Below are 22,568 nucleotides of genomic sequence, written 5' to 3' on the forward strand. Positions count from 1 at the left end.
TTTTTTATTTGTAAATGGATGTAAGTGGGTTGAGTGTAAGGGATGGGGGGGGGGGGGAGGAATATGCCCAGAGATGGGCAGTTAGTAACAATTCTTTGTAGTCATCATCTACTTGCAGAATGGCATATTAATTAAAGATGTCACTCTCTGATACTCTGATACTCTCTTATTATTATTCTTTTTTAGCCCCATAAATCTATCATATCATAAATCTATCAGTGTGTGACCCAGTCATTTGGTTTTGCAGTGAGGATCAAATTTGAATTTGAAAGAAATCTGTATTGATAGTGATATCTTACAAATTGAGTAAATATTGGTTTTGGTTGGAGTTTTTTTCCACGCTTGCAACCTAATTAAAAAAATATTAGAAGTTGTCTTTATTATTTCACATTACTCCATATATTACCAATGTTCTTCAAATGTCTTCCAATTTTTCCAATATTCTCAGTTTCATGAAGAAAACCAATGTAAATTGTGTTAAATGACTTGCCCACAGAGAGTTTTATATAATCTCTGGCCACTGTATTAGGTACACCTTGCTAGTACCGGGCTGGACCCTTTTTTGCCTTCAGAACTGCCTTAATTCTTCATGGCAAAGATCCAATAAGGTGTTGGAAGCATTCCTCAGAGATTTTGATCCATATTGACATGATAGCATCATGCAATTGGAGGAGAGGAGAAATGAGCCATATATGGACTTTATTGGTACCGTACACAAGCTTAACAAAAAAAAGGGGTTTCTTAAGACATCATTTTATTATTCAAAAGTGTATAAAAATAAAGGAGAAACATCTTCATATTTAAAACACAGATACAGATATTCAACTGCAAATATTCAATATTCTTAACAAATATGTTCTACATATATGCGTCACAGATGGAGTCACCCTAAGGATATCATGACTATCAATATGACAAATACCATCTGGATCGATTGTGCTCAACATGTTTCGCGGGACATTCACTGCTTCTTCAGGAGCTTATTATATCATCATACAGAGCATCTAATGCTGAAAAACATGAATCCCATATTAGTTTCCATGTTGACTCTATAAACATATCAATAAATATATGGTGTATGCGAAATCATTCCATGCGTACCCTTATTCAATGCCGAGCCCCACCCCAGGAGCACAGGAATTTGTGGGAATCCCATTCCTCGATGAGAGGATCAGTATGCAAGGTTCCGTTATCTATTAGCAAAATATATGTATGTATAAGAATGTTGAATTTATTTAAATTCAACATTCTTATACATACATATATTTTGCTAATAGATAACGGAACCTTGCATACTGATCTCCCCACGCATTATCCTGCTGTAAGTAATGATCAGAAGATGGTTACACTGTAGTCATAATGACTTTAGTCATAATAGGATGGACATGGTTGGCAACAATACTCAGGTAGGCCAGGGCATTTAAACGATGCTCAATTGGTACTCAGTGGCCCAAAGTGTGCCAATGTGTGCCAAGAAAATATCTCCCACACCATTACAGCACCACCACCAGCCTGAACCGTTGATGCAAGGCAGGATGGATCCATGCTTTCATGTTGTTTAAGACAAATTCTGACCCTACCATCTGAATGTTGCAGCTGAAATTGAGACTCATCAGACCAAGCAAAGTTTTTCCAATCTTCTATATTTCAATTTTGGTGAGCCTATGCAAATTATAGCCTCAGTTTTCTGTTTTTAGCTGACAGGAGTGGCATCCGGTGTTGTCTTCTGCTACTGTAGGCCATCTGCTTCAAGGTTCGATGTATTGAGCATTCAGAGATGGTATTCTGCATACCTTGATTGAAACGAGTAGTTAATTGAGTTCCTGTTGCCTTTCTATCATCTCAAACCAGTCTGCCCATTCTCCTCAGACCTCTGACATCAAGAAGGCATTTACATCTACACAACTGCCACTCACTGGATATTTTCTCTGTTTTGGAGCATTCTCTGTAAACTCTAGAGATGGTTGTGCATGAAAATCCCAGTAGATCAGCAGTTTTTGAAATACTCAAACCAGCCCTTCTGGCACCAACAACAATGCCTTGTTCAAAGTCATGTGCATCCCCTTTCTTCCCCATTCTGATGTTTGGTTTGAACTTCAGCAATTTGTCTTTACTACATCTAGATGCCTAAATGCATTGAGTTGCTGCCATGTGATTGGCTAACTAGAAAAGTGTGTTACCAAGCAATTGAACAGGTGTACCTAATAAAGTGGCCGGTGAGTGTGTGTGTGTGTACATATATATATATATATATATATATATATATATATATATATATATATATATTTATATATATATATATATCACCATTGGCATATATGTTTATCCAACGGTGATATATATATAATATATATCACCATTGGATTGTACTGAACAGTGAAAGTTTAAAAAAATGCACTCAGTTGAAAATGTAATGATAGAAATTGAAATGATTGGGGAAATTGTATTCCAGAGGCAGAGCCCAGAGAGACAGCAAAATTAGATTATTGTTCTTTGGCTCCAAGTAACCACCTGTGTAGGAGACGACATGCATATAATGTATTTGTTGTATGAAAGGAGAGCTTATGATACATCAGTGGGAATGACAGCATGAGGGGAGGGCTGGCTATGGAAAATAAACACATTGAGTTTGATGTACTAAAGGACATGTGTGCTCAGGCCTCAGTGTACAAACAGTAAATTTACTATAAAGTGTGGTTTGCTAGAAGAATGTGTGTAATTGTATGTCATGTAGGAACAAAACTGCATGAAGTACATACGTATGTGAATAAACAATGCTCCCAACTGTCCCCCATTTGGAGGGACTGTTCCTTTTTTGGAATCAATCATCTCTGTTCCCACTCATCTGTCCCCTTTTTGTTTGAGGTTAAAGACACGATAAAAGAAAAGTAGTGGTGGGCATATTTATTCATTTTTTTGCATATTATTCTTCTGTATGGTGTGGCAAAGGTGTGTGGTTTGCCTACATACTTGTACTTTTAGAAAGTTAGGATTAGGAAGGAGCTGGCAATTCAGTTGTTTGGAGGTTCAGCAAAAGGTAAACTAAATGGTCATTTGGCTGAGCTCAACCTCTGTCTGAAACAGGAAGTGAAACATTACTACTGATGCTAAGTGTGACAGCTTCCTGTTGAGGGCTTCCAGTTGTCAGGTAGCTGGTAACCAGTGATGTGATACAACAATACTATATTCCTCCAATGGGACTTTAGGGGCAACTACAAGACTTTTTGTAAATATTTTTTTTTCTATAAAAAAACACATTTTATTACAATCCGTAAAAATATATCCATCAAAAAAATCCAAAGATTGTTACAAAAAGTTTAGTTTACAGCGTAATTTTTTTAAACAAATTTTGTTGCCCTAAAGTCCCATTGGAGAAATAAAGTAATGGTGTATCATGTTTTTGAAAGGGATAGCGACAACCTTTACCCATAACTGAGTTGATTTTATGTATTGTGAGGTAACCAATGACGTATGCCAGCCCAACCCTTGTCAGGCTGCAGATTCCTGGCCGCAATGGAATATAAACAAAGGGGCTAAGATCAGTATATGAAAAGGCAAAAATGACTGAGAACCAGCCAAAAACAACCAAAAGGTCCTTCAGGACTTGTATGAATTTTAAAACTACATGCAAAAGACATGAATAAAAGACCGTAGGGTCTTCCCAAATGCTTATCAGGCCCTTTTCCAAACATTTAGCCTGGTAGGTCAGCAAAGGGGGAAACAAGTTTATGACCTCTTGAATAATAATAGGCAACATGACCTCAACCTAGGGAAAGTACCATGCCAGGGGGAGACCCCCTGGCAAAGCTTGATGAGGACAACGGCCCATTCCCCATAACCCTGGCCTTATTGTCATGTTTATTTTTGGTCAATTATGTCCATGTTTTCTTTAGTGGGTGTCACTCTTTATAATTGACATGGATCTGCATTTCTGGATGTGATTATTGATGGATCTCATGGGACATTTTTTTCTTAGGGGTAGGGGTGTGGGAAACACTTTTCCTCCTATCTTGGCCAGCTAGGCTGCATACTCAGATAAGGGTCTGTTATGGATTTTGGAGGGATGTCACACTTTTATTTTTTTTCAACAAAATCTAAACAGACCCCATGCCATTTTCTTTTGTAGGGTCCCCCTTTAACATCTTTACTGAACCCTCATCAAGGATAATGGTCTGGTATGAATTTTTAAGGGGAACCCATGCCATTTTGTAATTTAAATTTTACAGTACTGGCAATTTAAAGGCTTTTTTCTTTTGTATATAAATGTCAGTTTTGCTGCAGTTGCATTTGACTTCTAAGGCATGCACCACAAGCATCCCTTTACAGGCAGGTTGAGACATCCCCCAGGCATGCTATTGAAGCATTTTAATGCTGTCCTAATGCTGCCCTTTAAACATTATTAAACACATTGCCCCCCATCAAACTCAACTTTTTACACATGTTCTTTGTATTGGTACATATCCCCCAGTACACTGCCCAGCCCTCATGCCATTTGTTAACCAATATTTTGCCTGTTAGCCTAAAAAATGGCTGTTAGTTTTTTTAACATTGAACTCCCATTGAGTTTAATGGGGTTTGAAATTGGCATGCAAACCTATGTTAAGTTTGCAAACGTATCCGGAATCTGAACTCCAGGCGTTTGGCTCATCACTAGTTAAGAAGTGTGATAAAAAAGACTGTAGGAAAAGTAAAAAAAAAAAGCACTGTGCCTGCTGTTCCAGGGTATCACAGTGCATATGGCCTGTTTGCACAGTGTGGCTGCAATTTCATACACTTTTGCTTGGAAAGTAAGTCCCAATAATAAATACTCATGAATATGTTTTATTTATTGCTCTGACAGCACAGCCTATGTGTTTTTTTTTTTTTTTTTGGTCTGATTTCCTACTTGCATGTGAATTCCATTGCTTAATGTGCATTTTTTTAATTTGCAGATAACATGCTAACACTAAAGGAAAACAATGTATCTCATTCACTCTAAGGGAACCAAGAGTTTCATGCATTCAAGGTGTGACAACTGATTACTGTTTATATTGTAAAAAAAAAAAAAACAACCCTGCATATATGTAATAAAAGTTCCTGTCAGTTCAAAATCTTTGCACAAATTAACTTTTGTCTGCTCTTGAGCTGAGCCAGCCTGTGCAACGTGTCCCTCCTTCAAAGCTTTCTTCTGTACACAGATATCTCATGAACCAAATATCATGCTCATTGTGGCGGGTAATCCATAAAGCCGAATAGAGTTGGGTATTTTCAAATTTAAAGCTGATTGCAAGGATGCTGCCATGAGGTTATTAACTACAAAGGAAGTCCTCCTGACATTTCCCCAGTGATTCTGGCTTTCTCTTTAAAGTTACATAGTAGATAAGGTTCAAAAAAGACAGACATTCCATCAAGAAGACAAGTCCATCAAGAAGACCCAGGTCCATCAAAGAGATACAGGTCCATCAATTGTAGAAGAGAGTTTAGGTGATAACTTTTTTTTTTTCCATTTTAAATTTTTATTGAAGGGGGGCGTGGCTTGCCGGCACCAGAGATGGCCGCTTAAGCCTTTTCTCTGTGAGGACAACGGAGGCTTCCCAGCGACGACGGACCCACCGGCACTCGTTCCACCGCTCACACCGACTCCGGAGCTTCCCGTGGACGGTCTGCCCACAATGTCCCGAAAGAGGAAGGACAATCATCGGCCGCAGAAGCTCACTGCCTTCTTCTCCAGGCCCCCGCAGCGCGCCGCTTCCCGCCAAGATGGCGCCGGCGCTCCCGCGGCCTTCATTTCTCCTCATGGATCGGGGGACATCGGGGATCCGTTGGAGGTAATACCGCCCCAGACTTCCCCACCTTCCCCCTCTGGACCAGGAGCATACTCCCCAGCCTCTTCCAGCCCTGCAAAAGCCCGCATGAGGCTGGAGCTGCAGCCCACATGTCTCCCTCATGAAAGCCAGGACACTGACATCCTTTCAGCCCCCTCCTTGCAGGCCTCCTTTGCAGACTTTCCAACTACTGGTCAGCCTGTGGTAGATACTACCTTGAAGGACATGTTACTATCCTTCCAATCGTCCCTGTTTCAAAATCTGACCTCCCTGTTTGGCAAAATTGCATCTGATGTGCAGGGGATGGATCGCAGACTCACCTCTGTAGAATCGCAGATGGCTGACTGTACTGACACCATCAATGATATCATAGACACCTTCGATGAAACTAGGGATGAACAACTGTGGATCAAAGCTAAGCTGGCTGACTTGGAGGACAGATCTAGGCGCAACAATGTTAAGCTGCGTGGCATCCCTGAGTCTGTCCCTCAAAGTGAACTTCATAACTATGCCAGCTCCCTCATGGCGGCCATGCTCCCTGACTGCTCTGCTATGGATCTCACTATAGATCGTATTCACAGGCTGCCTAAGGCTTCTCATCTCGCTGACTCAGTACCACGGGACACCCTTATGAGGGTCCATTTTTACCAAACTAAGGACCATCTCCTGGCTGCCTCACGACTTCAACGCACACTCCCTGCTCCTTATGAGGGGATACAGTTATTTGCGGATCTCTCCAAATACACGCTCCAACTGAGGAGACAACTCAGCTCCATCACAAAAGCCTTGATGAACCACAATATCCCGTATAAATGGCGGCATCCGGCTACTATTTTAGTCACCAAAAATGGGGTTCCCCATACCATTTCCACTTTGCAAAATGGCATGCGGTTACTTAACTCATGGGGAATTGTACCTACTCCACCCAGGGATGAGCCAATGCAGACCATGGCCTCGGGAACCAGGCAGTCCAGGTACCACCACACTGGAAACTCACACCAGCGTCCGTGAGTGCCGGGTGCAGTGGACCCTACACAGCATCAACTCCCTCCTCCGTTCTCCTCTCAGAGCTCTGATGTAAGACTCTTTCCCCCAATACACTGGTAGCACACCACGTCTGTGTCCCCTACCGGTGCCTTCCATTTTTCAGGTGGACTCTCATCCCTCGCAGCACCTCAAACGCTTTTCCACCTACTAATAGCGGCTATACGACCGCCTGCTCTGTACCACATTTTTTCTTCTAAGTTTGCTTTGCAGCCAAATTTTCTTTTTGTTGTTTGTTTGTATTTGTGGATACTGGTGTTCGCTTTATTGTTCCAGATCCTTCAGTGAAGACGTTTCCCAGCCACTCAGGCCCTTGTGGGACCAGCAGTCATCCGTACACTTCTTGTTCGTTTGGTGTCAATCGTCTAAAGTGTGAGTGCCCTTGCCAACACTTCTAGCCCGTCCTAGATAAGACATGCCACTCACAGTACTATCTATTAATGCAAGGGGGTTAAACCACCCGGTCAAGCGAAAATCGCTATGGACTACTGCCAACCTCCATAAAAGTGATGTACTATGCGTGCAAGAGACTCATTTCTCTCAGACTCCACTGCCTTACTGCAAACATAAAAACTTTCCCTATGTGGTGCATGCCTGCTACACAGCCAAGAAACGAGGTGTGATGATAGCCGTTAGGGACTCGGTCTCCTTTCAGCAAATTGACTTACTTACAGATGCAGAAGGCCGTTACCTTGTCCTTGTTTGTTCCATAAACAATGAGCAATATACAATTCTTAATTTATATGCGCCCAATCAGCGACAGATGCCTTTCATCTCCAAAGTCCTCAAACTTGCCACCAAGATTCAAAAAGGACATCTTATTGTATGCGGGGACTTTAACACCATCCCTGACGCTTCTTTGGACTCTACTGCCCCTTCCAAACGCCATGGCTCCCGCTTAAAGTCGCTGATCCACTCCTATGACCTTCACGATGCGTGGAGATGTCAACACGCGGAAGAACGTGATTTCACATACTATTCGCCGAGCCATAATACTTACTCGAGAATCGACCTCTTCCTACTGGATAAATGGTTACTGCAACGTGTGCTAGCTTCTGAAATCCATACGATAGCCTGGTCGGACCATGCCCCACTGACACTCACCCTGTCAGACAAGTCACCCCAGCAATCTCACTTTGTGTGGCGCACTAACAATTTCCTATTACAACAACCCCAAATCATTGAACATATTTCTGGTCACCTTCGACAATTTTTTGTCACTAATCAGGGCTCAGTGTCCGACCCGGCTGTGGTGTGGAACGCCCACAAGGCGTTTGTGAGAGGATTGTTGATTCAGGCGGGCTCTAGAGAAAAGAGGAAAAGATCTAATCGCATAGATTCTCTCCTTTCTTCTATAACTGACCTAGATTTGAAGAATAAAGCTAACCCTGATCATGGCAATAGGGTGACACTTACTGCGATGAGACAGGAGCTACGGTCTTTATTGTTGGTGGACTTTGAACGGTTCCACCGCCGGTGTAAAGCAGTGTCTTACGCCACCTCCAATAGAGCCGGGAAGAGCATGGCACAAAAAATTAAGGGACAAAGAGTGAAATCTAGAATCGAATATTTGCACAACCCTTCCACCTCTAGGAAGGAATACAACCCACAAGCCATTGCAGACGCGTTTAGTGTCTATTATGAGACTCTATATAACATAAAATGCGACCAGGGGACGCACCAACCCTCTCGGGAGGAAATAGATAAATTCCTGGCTGATGTCTCTCTCCCCTCCCTATCCAAGGACCAATTAGATACTTTAAATGCTCCGTTTACGGAACAGGAAATTGTGGACACCATCTCCACTTTGCCCTCGAATAAGTCGCCTGGGCCGGACGGCCTGTCAGGCGAGTACTTCAAGTGCTTCCAAACAATTCTGACACCTCATATGCTACCTGTCTTCCTCCAAGCCGCTTCTTCCTCTAAATTCCCAGCAGAAATGCTACAAGCTTTGATCATTACACTTCCTAAACCAGGGAAATCGCCCACCCTTCCACAAAATTTTAGGCCAATATCCCTCCTAAATCTTGACACCAAAATTTACGCCAAGTTGGTTGCTAACAGACTCAAGCAAATTCTCCCCTCCATTGTCCACTTGGACCAATCTGGTTTCACTCCATTCCGCCAGGCATCAGATGCTACCAGAAGACTGATAGACATCATCCACCATGCTGAGATCTCTCGAACGCCTTCTCTGCTTCTTTCCTTAGATGCAGAGAAGGCGTTTGACAGGATCCATTGGGATTACTTAAGAGCTGTTTTACTCAAGTTCGGGTTCCAGGGCAACATATTGTCGGCAGTTCTTGCACTATATTCTACTCCCTCAGCTAAAGTATACACGGCTAGCATGTTATCGAAACCATTTAATATTACAAATGGCACTCGTCAGGGTTGCCCACTCTCCCCCTTGATCTTTAATCTTCTCATGGAACCTCTGGCAGCCCATATACGCTCCAACCCCCTTATATCTGGATTTCGACTAGGATCGGTAACACACAAAATCAGTTTATTCGCTGACGATGTGATAGTGATGCTTACAAATCCCACATCTTCCCTACCTGAAACTTATCGAATATTGAAGTGGTTCAGCGACATATCATACTACAAAATGAACGTGACCAAATCTGTAATACTTGACCTGCATCTTGACTTGACGACTAAAACTATTTTACAACAACAATTTCCATTTTCATGGGCTGATCACTCCATCCCGTATCTGGGTATCCAGCTAACCAAATCGGTGAAACTCCTTTTCAAAACGAACTATGCCCCATTCCTGTCCAAAATGCACTCTGACCTTCAAAAACTCCAAAACCATGAATTCTCCTGGTCGGGTAGACTTGCGGCGTTTAAAATGATGATTCTCCCCCAATTGCTATATTTATTCCGCACGTTACCTATCCCTCTTCCCAACTCGTACTTCATGTCCCTACAATCCACTTTACGAGCATATATGTGGCAGCATAAGAAATCACGTTGCGCCCATTCGATCGTAGCCAAACATAGATTCGCGGGTGGAGCTGGGTATGTAGACTTTCGCGACTATTACCACGCCACGCTGACAACTCAACTTAAAGAATGGTTTCGCTCTACACTCAGCACTAGCTGGGGGCAGATCGAATCCTCTCAAACTCCTCACGTGCCCCTGCGGATCTGGCTTCTCTGCGCCCCATATGGTCCAAAAATCCCAACTTCCTTTTCTCCCCCGATGGTAGCATCATTGGTAGTATGGCGTAAATTGCTGATCATGACAGAGAAAAACCCTAACTTGATGTCTCCACCGTTACCTTTGGAAACACTCACCCTACTGATTCCTGATATTTCCCTCACAGCTTGGAAAGCACGAGGCATACTGACAATACAACATCTGTTCCACGATACGAAGCTGAAATCCTTTTCGTCCCTTCAACACGCATACCATCTTCCTGCATCTGAACTCTTTTCCTATATCAGACTTAAGCATCTTCTCTCTACCTTACCGACACCATGTTACAGACTACCAAGCACTGTATGGCATTTCCTACTCAACCCATCTGCTGCCTCTAGAGGCATATCACTGATATACCAGACCTTACAAGACAAATCCACATTTACCAAATCGCGTCCTCTTCTTCAATGGGAGGCGGATCTCCACCAATCGTTCACTACAGCTCAATGGCAAACGGCACTGAGACATGCATATAAACACACCAAATGCTCGGCTTTATGGGAGCAAACAATTAAAATCACACTTCGCTGGCACCTAACACCTACCAAATTGGCGAAATTCTATAGGCACTCTTCTCCACTATGTTGGAGGAACTGCGGGCACCTGGGCGACATTTACCACATTCTATGGGACTGCCCGTCTCTCCGTACATACTGGCAAGATGTCTTTCATACGATCTCTGAAATCACGAAATCCGTGGTCACACCTACCGCGGCTCTCGCCTTACTTAATATCACCATAGAAACGTTTTCCCCTGCTCTTAGACACATAGTCACCCATGTTCTTTTGGCAGCTAGATTGTCCATTACAAGAAATTGGAAACGGACGCAACCCCCCTCATTACACGAAGTCCTGGACATGGTACACACCCACAGTATGTATGAACTGATGTTTGCCTCGAGCGGAGGGAACTATCAAAGGTCCCTCTCCTTGTGGCAACCCTGGTCACAATGGTACCACCCTTTACCTACGCCTGCTCTACCCTGAATTTGAACCTAGATCTAGTCGATGACTAATTGACACCTACTGCTGTTATTATGATGACCCCATGTTTTGCTATTTCTGTCTGGTTGTTATTGACGCAGATTTGTTGCGGTTGGCTGTTCTATGTTATTCTTTACTTGGAACAATATTTCTTTGCAATGTTTCTTGCATTCTTGTATGTTGTATTGAAAAATTTTCAATAAAAACTATTGAACAATAAATTTTTATTGAATCCAACCATAAAGTTGTACATGACCAAACAGTCAACAGACAACAAGCCATCAGTGTCTAATAACCGTACAGACACATCAAGAAAAATTAGTGACACAGTAGAATACATTACTTGCACACACAGTCAACAAGGTAACAAAATAGTAATCCTTAACACCTAAGGATTGACCCAGCCAAGTTTAAATCAAAAGTATAAATGACAGAGCTATACATATAATCAATAATGTACGGATGTAACAAGTTACAAGACCAATAAACCTCATGTAACGTATGTACCTCAGAAAGTGGAATGGAACACAGATGCCTTTTAGAAACCACCCCAAGGAAGGACTGTAAAGTTTTATATATTTATCACAGGAAGATGTGCACAGGCATGAAAACTAGGCACCCATGCAAAATAATGAACAAAGGAATAACCCAACTGGCAAACAGTACACAAAAAGAAGGGAGGGAGAGAAAAAAAACGCCAAACCCTGTGTAGTAACACTGTAGAGTGGGGGTCAGCAACAAGTAGATCAGAATCTACCAGTAGATCGCAGCCAGGTGACTGGTAGATCTAAGTCTGGGCTTGCTGACCCCCATTCCAGAGCAACAAACAGAGTGCAATGCAAGGGGACTACTTGTAAAGTTGGAGCTTTAGTAGGGAGCAAGAGCCGCATAAGCCGATGCCTCCTTTGTAGTGCTTGCTCCTGTCACATGCGGAGTAGTACCAACTGCACTCCACCTCTTATCTTGGCTAGCGGTCTCCAAAGTGGTGCCAGCAGCAGGAAAGAAGAGATCTTCAAGTCAGTGTGAAACAATACACTGGGCGTAATAGTATAGGGCTGTTTTCACACTGATACACTGAGGCTTACCCACCCAGCTGGTGCAGTGCAGTGTACCTGCATCTTTCCAGTGGGTTTGCTGTGCTTAGCCATAGACTTCTATTGTATCCTGTGGGTTTGGTGCACTTTCTAAATGCAGGACTTTTGATGCACTATTAGAAAATGCGCCACACCTGCATGATATAATAGAAGTCTATGGCAAAGTGCAGCTAACCCAGGAAGGTCACAGATGCACTGGGCTGCACCCGCGGTGCAGATAGACCGCAGTACCTCAGTGTGAAAACAGCCTTTTAGGGGGGTCAGAACAGAAACGATTAATTTAAATTTGTAGCTTGGGGGTGGCAAAAGCCCATAGTTAAGACATGTTTTTACCACTCCTGCCCTAACCACACCCTTTTAGCTGCAGTGGTTAGGAGTGTACACATGTTGCAGCCACAGCAGGAGTTATACGCCCTGTCTTTGCTGGTGGATGCAGCACCTGCCAAGCATGACCCATTCAAATGAATGCAAATGCCCTTCAACTTTGTGCAGTACAGCAAACAAGGGGTTAAAGCAGGCAGCATTGTATTGCTTTCTCACCACCTTCTTTAACCCCTTGGACCCCACAGAAGCATGCAGTTGCAGGGCACTCGCAGAGTGGCCCCATTTACTTAAATGAGTCGTGTTTGGCAGGCGGTAGCACCCAACAAAAGCAACAGGGGTATAATTCCTGCTGTAGCATGGGCACACCTTTGGCTGCTGCCTCAGCAGCTGAAGGGGGTAGGGATTGTGGGTGATAAATCTGTGACTCAACTTCAGGGTTTTGCCACCCCCCAACTTTCTGTGTGAACGAGCCCCAAGAGTGCAGCTGTCGAATGCAACTAAGGGCTCATTCTTAAGTGCAGCAGGCACTGCTGTTCCTCTGAAAAGTGATCAGAGTGTGTTTAAAAGGTGGTTCCCTCCTCACTACCTGATTTAAACCCATGATTGTCATGCAATGCATGTGACTGCGACATGGTAGTATGGCAATTAGAGGTTTAAATCAGGTGGCACTGTGCCCGCCGCCAGATGATCTTTGACTTCTCCCATGTTGTTCAAGTAGATGTCCACCACTTTAAGGTTGCCTACCCCTGCTGTAGAGACTCCAAAAGTCACAACTACGCACCAAGCACAGGCCAAGTATTACTGAACTTGATAGGTGTGGTAGTCCTGGGAGAATGAGAAAACATTCCAGTAAAACCAGGTCTTTTGTTGCTGTTCCACTTTCCATCTCACAGCAGCAGTCAATTCCTCTATACGTTGGATCTCTCCAATCACAGTAAACCATTGCCCCATCGATGAGGGCTCAGTATACTTTCTGTGTGATATAGACCCTTGTAACATTTGTTAGATAGATTAGGAGCAGTTTCTTATAGGGGCGATTAGAGATCGCTGTCTACTGAAGCAGAATTGCTTCCAGGTGATTTTCAAGCTGGATATCCGTTAATTCGAGCACCGATTTCTGCACTTTCTTCCAAAATGGGCGTATTATTGGGCACTGACAAAAATTGTGAAGAAGGGTTTTGCTGGCCCTCAAACACCGCCAAAGCAATGGAGATGCTGCCAGGAACATTTTGGTAAGGAGTGGGCACTCTTTACCACCTAGTTAATCCTGAACCTGTTTTCAAAAGCAGATTTGTGCACAAAAATAAAAAAACTAATATGATCTCTTTGGTTGTCCATTAGGTCAAGACAAAGATCCGACTGCAGAAAAGATGGGACAAAATTTGCCCCTGGTTTTACAAGGAGCGTATAAGACTCCGAAAGGGCATGTGGGAGACATCTGAACACAGGAATTAAAAAGGGAGAGATTGACCAGTGTTGATAATTTGAGGATTGATGGAAGAAAGAAAATTTTTAATTTTCAAAGTCTGCCAAAATGGTAGGGGGGAAAAAGCATAGATTGTATGTCACTAATAGACTTCCAACCACTTCCAGATACAAAGTTTTCTCAGCCAGAACTGATTTATGATTAGGAAGTTCTAGTAAAACTGACCAGTAGCACCAGGAGAAAACCCCATAGAGACTATAACAGGGGAATTTCCAGATAGGCCAGAAGAAGAAAACAAACCTCCCACCTTCAATAAGACAGCTAACGTACTGCCAATTAATGGGTGTGCTTTAATGGAAGAAGGAAGCATAGATAATTACCATGGTAAGGTCTGCAGAGCCTGGATTACCATAATAATGTTCTAGCCCTACCCAATGTTTGAAGGCACAATGCTTAATCCAGCCAAGGACTCTACATATGTGGACTACTTGCTCATATTTAAAATGGTAGGGGAACCCTAAACCCCCACAGGTCTTGAAGAAAGTCAAAATGTGGTAAAAAGTCCTCTTGGCCCCATAGGATCAGAGTAAATGAAAGCCCTAGGAATATAGATTGGGAGAGTTTGTAAAAGGTACAAGAGCCAAGGGAGAATATTAATCTTTAAAATGTTATTCCTTCAAAACCAGGGAATTCCAACATTTCAAGTCAGATCGGGTCCCTGATAGAAGGGGTGGAAAGTTTTCTTTGAAGATATCTGCGAGGGAAGGTGTAATGTTGATACCCAGGTACCTCATTTTGGTGGAAGCCCATGTGATAAGAAGTTAGCTTAAATGACAGCAAGTCTGGATGGTGGGATATTTACATTCATTGCTTCAGACATCCGTACATAATCTTGTACTTCGAAAGAGATGTATAATGTCACAGTTCCTGCAACAGGACTGGCAAGGTAGTTTCAGGTAGCGTAATGAAAAACATGTCAGTATTCGCTCAAATACAGCACAATAGGGGTTCTAGATTGAGAACAAAAATTAGTGGTAAAAGGGGACACCCCTCCATGGGGCACTTACTGAGAAAGAAGTAAGGGGAGAGCGCTTCAGTCACCTTAACAGCCGCCAAAGGATAGGAACATAATGCATCAATCCACCTATGCATATTCATCCAGAGGACAATATATCGAAGGGAACCCTTCAGAAATTCAAAGACGATCCGGCCAAATGCCTTCTCCATATCCACTGAAAGCAGTAGAGTAGGGATGGCTCTCAACCGGGCAAAGTGAAGGAGGTCCAGGACCCTAGTAGTATTTTCCCTGGCTTCTTTCAGGGGCATGAAGCCTACTTTTTTAGGTAAATTAAGTTAAGTAAGATACATGCCTTTACAACAAAACATTTGGGAAGCTTGCATCTTTAATCCCTTGCCACTGACATTTAAAAATCTCTGAACTGAAGGTGATTACTGCAGCAAAAGCTGGTTTTTATTTTTTTTTTTTTTTTTTTATAACTGATAACATTAGATGTCAAGTATAAAAGCCCTATATCACATGTTGCATCAAGAGACACATGGCATACATCATGTAGGAGTAAACATTTTAAGGTGATAGTGATATTGTCAGGAAGTAATTTAAATCTTCCAATACTCAGATGAATATCATCATGTATGTACATAGGTTTAGTTACATCAGTAAGGTCATGGTAGTCGCAATGAAAAAAAAAATGTTTTCTACATATATCCAGTTATTGAAAGCTATTTATGTATCTTGGCATGCTGTTAGACTGTTCCCTGAAGGCTATCTACAAGCACCACTTCCAACGACTTTTCTGAATGTTTTATTATTGTATACTGATTAAATGTTAACATTTAATGGCACTAGATCTATGCATGCTCTTCTCTTTATTTTCTTTGTACTTTAGTTGTAGGCTATCCCAAGTATCAGAAAGTGACTGAGGACATAGATTTATCATTCCCTTTCTCTGTGTCCTCACCTGCACAGATGAATACATAGGAGGTGTTTCAAGGCTTCCTGCTCATTCACAAACTGAAGCATTGTAAACACAGCTTACGATGCTTCAGTAATGAAGGGACACAGAACACAGGAGTGATTGGTACCAATTTCTCACTGTTTTCATTAAGGAATGGAAGGGGCCAGTAAATGACATATTTACTGCCTTCCATCTTGAAACATCCCTGTGTGCTCGCAGCAGCTTCCGGCGGGAGAGGAGGGAAGCCTGTAGCGCTATGGGGGAAAGGGGCACACAGGGGGACCCAGACAGCAGATGGAAGGGGTGCATGTGCTAGAACCAATCCTCCTGCTGTGCAGCTGGAGGGGAAAAGAAGAGGAGAAGCTGGCAGTGCTTCAGGGGAGGCAGAAAAGGATCAGCGTCTGCAATAAGACTTTATAGTCAGACCCCTTGCCCAACAGGTGACCAGACCCCCGCTTTTGAACTGATGGGGCCCGGGCCCAATACATGAGGGTTGGCTGTACTGCCTTATCAATGGCCCTGCTCACAGGTCCAACAGCATGCAGAGAGCAGATTTCAGCTGAACTGACAATGTTAGGAGTCCCAGTGTTAGGAAGGGCAGAATTCAGCCTGGCCGCCTGGTGCCCAAGTGGCAGATGTTCAGAGAAGTTGCAAGCCCTATGCTTTCCTTTCTCATCAAGAACCTTTCCCTGCAGCTATTTCTGTCCCTACCAAGCGGGGTACCTGCCCCTACCCTACCCACTCACAAAATGCACCAAGCCTGGGAGTCAGGGCCTTAAATGGGCTCTGTCTGACCCAAGATGGCTGCTAGAGTCACATGGGGTGGCAGCATCCAATTGGATGGCTTCCCCAGTGACCCGGGAAACCATAGCACAACCTTGTTCCTCTTGACTTACTTTCCAACAGCTGCAGACAAGCACAACCTAAAGTGGAGAAAGTAGATTCCACCTGCCTACATGTAGATGCTTAAAGAAACGCTGTCATCTTGTTCATGCAGGATAAAGAAACAGGGCCTCTGCAAAAGAAAACTCGACCCCCTTATACTTACCTTGTCTGGGCTCTCTTGCTGCTCCTTCATCTGTTACAGCTGGCACTAAAATCACTTTGGTCAGCGATCAGGATGCGCTTCAGGACTCAGACCTAGCAATCAGCAGCTGGGCCCCAACAGGATCAAAGGGGAGCAGGTCACATGTTCCCACAACACCAGACATTTTAGGTAGTGTCGCCTGCATAGACAAGGTGGCATAATCTCTTTAAAAGAACATAGCCTTAATTTTGCCTGAAAGAGATTTCAGTGTGTTTTCAGACCAAACTGCTTTCTCATGTACTTGTGCCCATTAGGAGGCTCCATGTTGTAATCAACAGATGTCCACAGAACATTTTGGCTACACATATACTATATTATTAACAAGAGTATATTGAAGGCGTAGGTCTACTCAATTCATGTTTCAGGTTATTTGCTGGTTGGATGAATTTACCAATGGCATCTTCTATCTGTCCCAAACTCAAGCATACTCTAACTGGAATCCCCGTCCTCCCCACCAAACAGTCTCATTCATGACCGCTGAGAAGTACAGGCATTAAGCCATACGAACAATTAAGAATAAAGCCTGGCTCAAACAAGACATGAAAGCAACACATGAAAACAAGTCAGATTGAAAAGGATGCCCAGTCATACTCCCCCCTCTCCCCCTTTTTCCCCTTAACAACCTATCAGGTTAAATATGGAGAGTACTTTATACAACTTTTCATATCCATCCTCTCCTTTCTTTTGTCTTCATACCGAATGAGTCATGTGTTGTATAAATACATCATTTCTGTTACTGCTATGTATAATCATATATATATGTCATGTTTTCAATGCAATTCTGTAAAATATATCATCATGTATCTCTTTTACATAATGTGACTTATTTTTAGATATGTTTGATTTGAAAAATGTAATAAAAAAAAAAAAAAAAGAAATAGACTGTTGACTGACAACAGTAAAAATATAACCTGTACCAGTTACGCACATCGAAATAAATAAAGCTGCCCATAGATGGAGCGATTTTCTTTTCTGCAACCTTGGTTTGCAGGAAAGAAAATCACTTGATTTTTCCATCAACAGTCAGTGTTAATGGGGGAATCCCTCCCGTGGAGCCTTTGTGTTCTCCTGGTGGGGGGAGCCGCCCCCACCAGGAGAATGTAGTTATTGGTACAAGCGGCAATAATCACATGTAAAATCCGACAGGCTGGTTGTACCCAAGTTGATTGATTGATCCTCTTGGGTACATTTAGCCTGCCCATACATGGTTCATATCTCTGCCAGGCCCTGCTGAAATGATGGAGTTTCAAACCATCTATGGCCGGCTTTACCCTTAACGCCTGTCCTTACCATAAGTGCTGCCCAAACCCACAGTTGTAGCACTAGGCTAGACAGAGGAGCTGTGATATGCTCTTTTGGTCTGTTCTTGTTCCACAGTCTGGGCATTTGATTGATTCCCCTGAGCCTGTTGAGAACTTTCCAGAGCTCAAGACAGGGAAATTCATATGCCCAGGCCGGGCTCTTACCTTGCTTCAGCCAATCTCTGAAGGGGTATGCCTAGATGGTGGGTGGGAAGCAGGTAAATAGCTGGAAGTCCAGATAGATGTGTTCTTTCCCAGGAATGACAAAGACTATGTGCTTCAGGGAGCTGTTAAGTCCTGAAGCCCTCCTGACTGGCTGCAGGACTACTCCCACCCTGGGATGGGGCCCATGGCCTTGCTTTTACTGGGATTAGTGAGTAGAGCCAAATCTCCTGAGCTGAACTTTTTCTATGGATAACAGCTGTGGATGTTAAAAACTACTCCAGTGTGCCTAGTGTGATATTCTATCTTGTGGTCTTCAGCTGCAAAAACCCAGACTGCTCCAGTCTGCTCACAATAATCTGCCCAAATGTCTTACCCTTGCTCTGTCATTCTGCTGGTTTACAGCTTGAGTGAAAGAATGTTGCTACTAGTCAGTGTCTAATATTCTCCTAGTCCACAGCTGGGACTGAAAGATGATATTTCTGTCAGCTAGAGCAGTATTCTCTGCAACTTTCTGCCTAGATTTTTGGAGTATCCCATATACCCCACTGTCCCCACTGTCCTTCCAGGTTGCAAGTTTCTGAAATAAATTACAAAAAGACTGCAACTAGACTGAGTCAATGAGTTAACTGCTGTTGTGTGCCTGGCTGATTTTGCACTAATCTTAGAAAGAACTGGTTAAATTACTGCAGCTCCTTCAGGGATAGCTCTACAAAATGTTAAAACTGGTCCAGGAAAATTCTCTTTAAAGTGCCATATTTCCAGCATTACAGGATTCCTTTCACTAACGCTCAAGAAGTTTTCATTAGACTTGAGCGAACACCTGGGTGTTCGGGTTCGGCGGGTTCGACCAAACTTGAAAAAACAGTCCGGGTTTGTGAACCGGACTTACCCCAAACTTTGTCCCGATCCCGAACCCCATTGAAGTCAATGGAGACCCGAAAATTTTGAGCACTAAAATGCCTCTAAAACAAATATGGAAAGGGCTAGAGGGCTGCAAATGGCAGCATGACAAGTGCTCTGCAAACAAATGTGGATACGGAAATAACTTAAAATAACATAAAAAACTGAAAAAAAATAATCATCTTCAATGATGTAGGAGGAGGACGAGGCCCATATGGAGTAGGAGGTTGAGCTGGCGGAGGATATAGCGGTGTAGGTGGAAGCGGCGGTGGAGGAGGAGGACGAGGCCCATATGGAGTAGGAGGTTGAGGTGGTGGTGGATGTGGTGGTGTAGGTGGAAGCCACGGTGAAGGAGGACGAGGTAGCCAACACTGGTTTTTGTTTTTCATTTTATTTCTTTTTAAATTAGGGTACACCCCAAAAGAGTTAGAAAGATCAAATACAACAATGGCTGGGTAAGGCCGGTATACATGATTATTCTGCACAAGGTACGGACAAGTCCTGTGGGATCCATGCCTGGTTCATTTTAATGAACGTGAGCTTGTCCACATTGGCTCTGGACAGGCGGCTGCGCTTGTCTGTGATAATGCCCTCAGCCGTGCTAAATACACGTTCAGATAATATTATTATTATTATTATACAGGATTTATATAGCGCCAACAGTTTGCGCAGCGCTTAACAAAATGAGGGCAGACATTACAGTTACACTACAATTTGGAACAAAAGGAATCAGAGGGCCCTGCTCGTTAGAGCTTACAATCTAAAAGGGAGGGTCAATTGATACAAAGGCAATAGCTGTGGGGGATGCGCTGATGGAGCAAGAGAAACAGCGTTATTAGTTAGTAGCCGGGTAGGCTTCTTTAAAGAAAAGGGTTTTCAGGGATCGTCTAAAGATGGATAGATTAGGGGACAGTCGGACAGATTGGGGTAGAGAGTTCCAAAGAATGGGAGAAGCTCTGGAGAAATCCTGGAGGCGAGCATGGGAAGAGGTGACAAGGGAGCTAGAGAGCAGGAGGTCTTGGGAGGACCGAAGAGAGCGGCTAGGTTGATATTTTGAGATCAGGTTAGTGATGTAGCTGGGGGCAGAGTTGTGGATGGCTTTGTAAACTGTTGTTAGCACTTTGAATTTTATTCGTTGGGTGAGTGGAAGCCAATGAAGGGATTGGCAGAGAGGGTTGGAGGACACTGAACGGCTGGTAAGGTGGATAAGTCTTGCAGCTGCATTCATTATGGATTGAAGGGGGGATAATCTATGTAAGGGTAATCCAATGAGGAGGGAGTTGCAATAGTCGAGGCGAGAGATAACCAGGGCGTGAATTAAGAGCTTGGTGGTGTCATTGGTTAAAAAGGGCCGTATTCTAGCGATGTTGCGGAGGTTAAGGCGGCATGATTTGGACAGGGATTGGATGTGAGCCTGAAATGACAGTGCAGAGTCCAGGGTTACCCCTAGCACCCTGGCATGTGTGGAAGGACTAATAGTTATTCCATTGATCTTGACAGAGAATTCTGGGGAAGGGGCACGTAGAGGAGGAAATATTATGAGCTCGGTTTTAGATAGATTCAGTTTGAGGAAGTGGTGAGACATCCAGGCTGATATGTCTGTTAGTAGATCAGTGATGCGGGAGGAGACTGATGGGGTGAGCTGAGGGGTAGAGAGGTAGATTTGGGTGTCATCAGCATAGAAATGGTAGTGGAAGCCATGGGAGGCTATTAGCTGACCCAGGGAGGAGGTATAGATTGAGAATAGTAGTGGTCCAAGGACAGAACCTTGGGGGACCCCAACAGTAAGAGGAGTTGCAGAGGAGTAAGTGGAATTGTAAGTGACACTGAAGGTGCGGTGAGATTCGAACCAGTGGAGAGCACAGTCACGGAGACCGAGCAAAATGAGTTTTTTGAGAAGGAGGGGGTGGTCAACAGTATCAAAGGCAGCCGAGAGGTCCAAGAGTAAGAGTATTGAGTAGTGACCATTGGTTTTTGCTGTTAGTAAGTCATTTGTAAGTTTTAGGAGAGAAGTTTCTGTGGAGTGTTGCCGGCGAAATCCAGACTGAAGGGGATCAAGGAGGTTATTCTCAATGAGGTGCTTGCTCAGGCGGTTGTAGACTAAACGTTCAAGGAGCTTGGAAGCAAAAGGGAGTAAGGAGATGGGTCTTAAGTTATTAAGATTGGAGGGGTCTAGCGAGGCTTTCTTTGGTATGGGAGTTACTAGCGCATGTTTTAGAGAGCTGGGGAAGATCCCAGTGGAGAGGGAGAGGTTGAAGATATGAGTTAAAGAGTGTAGGATAGAGTCAGAGGGTGACCGTAGTATTTGAGAAGGAACAGGGTCCAGGGGGCAGGAAGTTAGGTGGGCATTAGAAAAATTTTTAGTAACTTCCTCTACAGTAGTTGGGTTAAACAAGGGAAGTATTGATTGTGCAGGAGGACAAGGTGTGTAAGGTGAGGGAGATATCTTTAGTGTAAAAATCTCTTCACGAATTGTATCGATCTTATTTTTGAAGTGATTGGCAATCTCTTGGGCAGTGAGTAAGTTAGTGGGTGGAGGCAATGGAGGACGAAGTAGAGCGTTGAAGGTAGAAAAGAGTTGACGGGGACTGTGTGAGAGGGTGTTAATGAGAGTGATAAAGTAGGTCTGTTTGGCAGTGTGGAGGCAGGAACTGTATTTTTGGAGGGCAGATTTATATTGACAGAAATCTTGCTGTGACTTAGTCTTACGCCACAGACGCTCAAGAGCACGACTACGTTTTTTGAGGCTTCTGGTATTGTCTGTCTGCCAGGGTTGAAGCGGTCGGGGCCTGATTCTGTGTGTAGTGAGGGGGGCCAAAGCATCCAGGGTAGATGACAGTGAACTGTTGTAGACAGAAGTGGCCATGTTGGGGCAGGAGAGGGATGAGATTGTGTTGAAGAGACCATCTGTAGCAGAAAAAAGAAGTGAAGGGTTCAGATGGCGAAGGTTTCTACGGGTAATTGTTCGGTAGTTGGAAGGTAAGGAGGAGGACAAGGAGAGACTGAAACTAATGAGGTGGTGATCAGAGAGAGGGAATGGAATGTTGGAGAGGTTGTGAGGGGTGCATAGGTAGGAGAACATGAGGTCAAGGCTGTTGCCATTAGAGTGAGTAGAAGCATGTGTCCATTGTTTTAGGTCAAAAGAGGAGGTTAAGCTCAAAAGTTTAGAAGTAGCAGGAGTGTTAAGATTAACAGGGATGTTGAAGTCTCCAAGAATGATTGTGGGAATTTCAGAAGAGAGAAAGTAGGGTAGCC

The sequence above is a fragment of the Pelophylax lessonae genome, assembly GCF_965119305.1.
Source record: "Pelophylax lessonae genome assembly, chromosome: 4".
In the NCBI taxonomy this organism is placed as follows: Eukaryota; Metazoa; Chordata; class Amphibia; order Anura; family Ranidae; genus Pelophylax; species Pelophylax lessonae.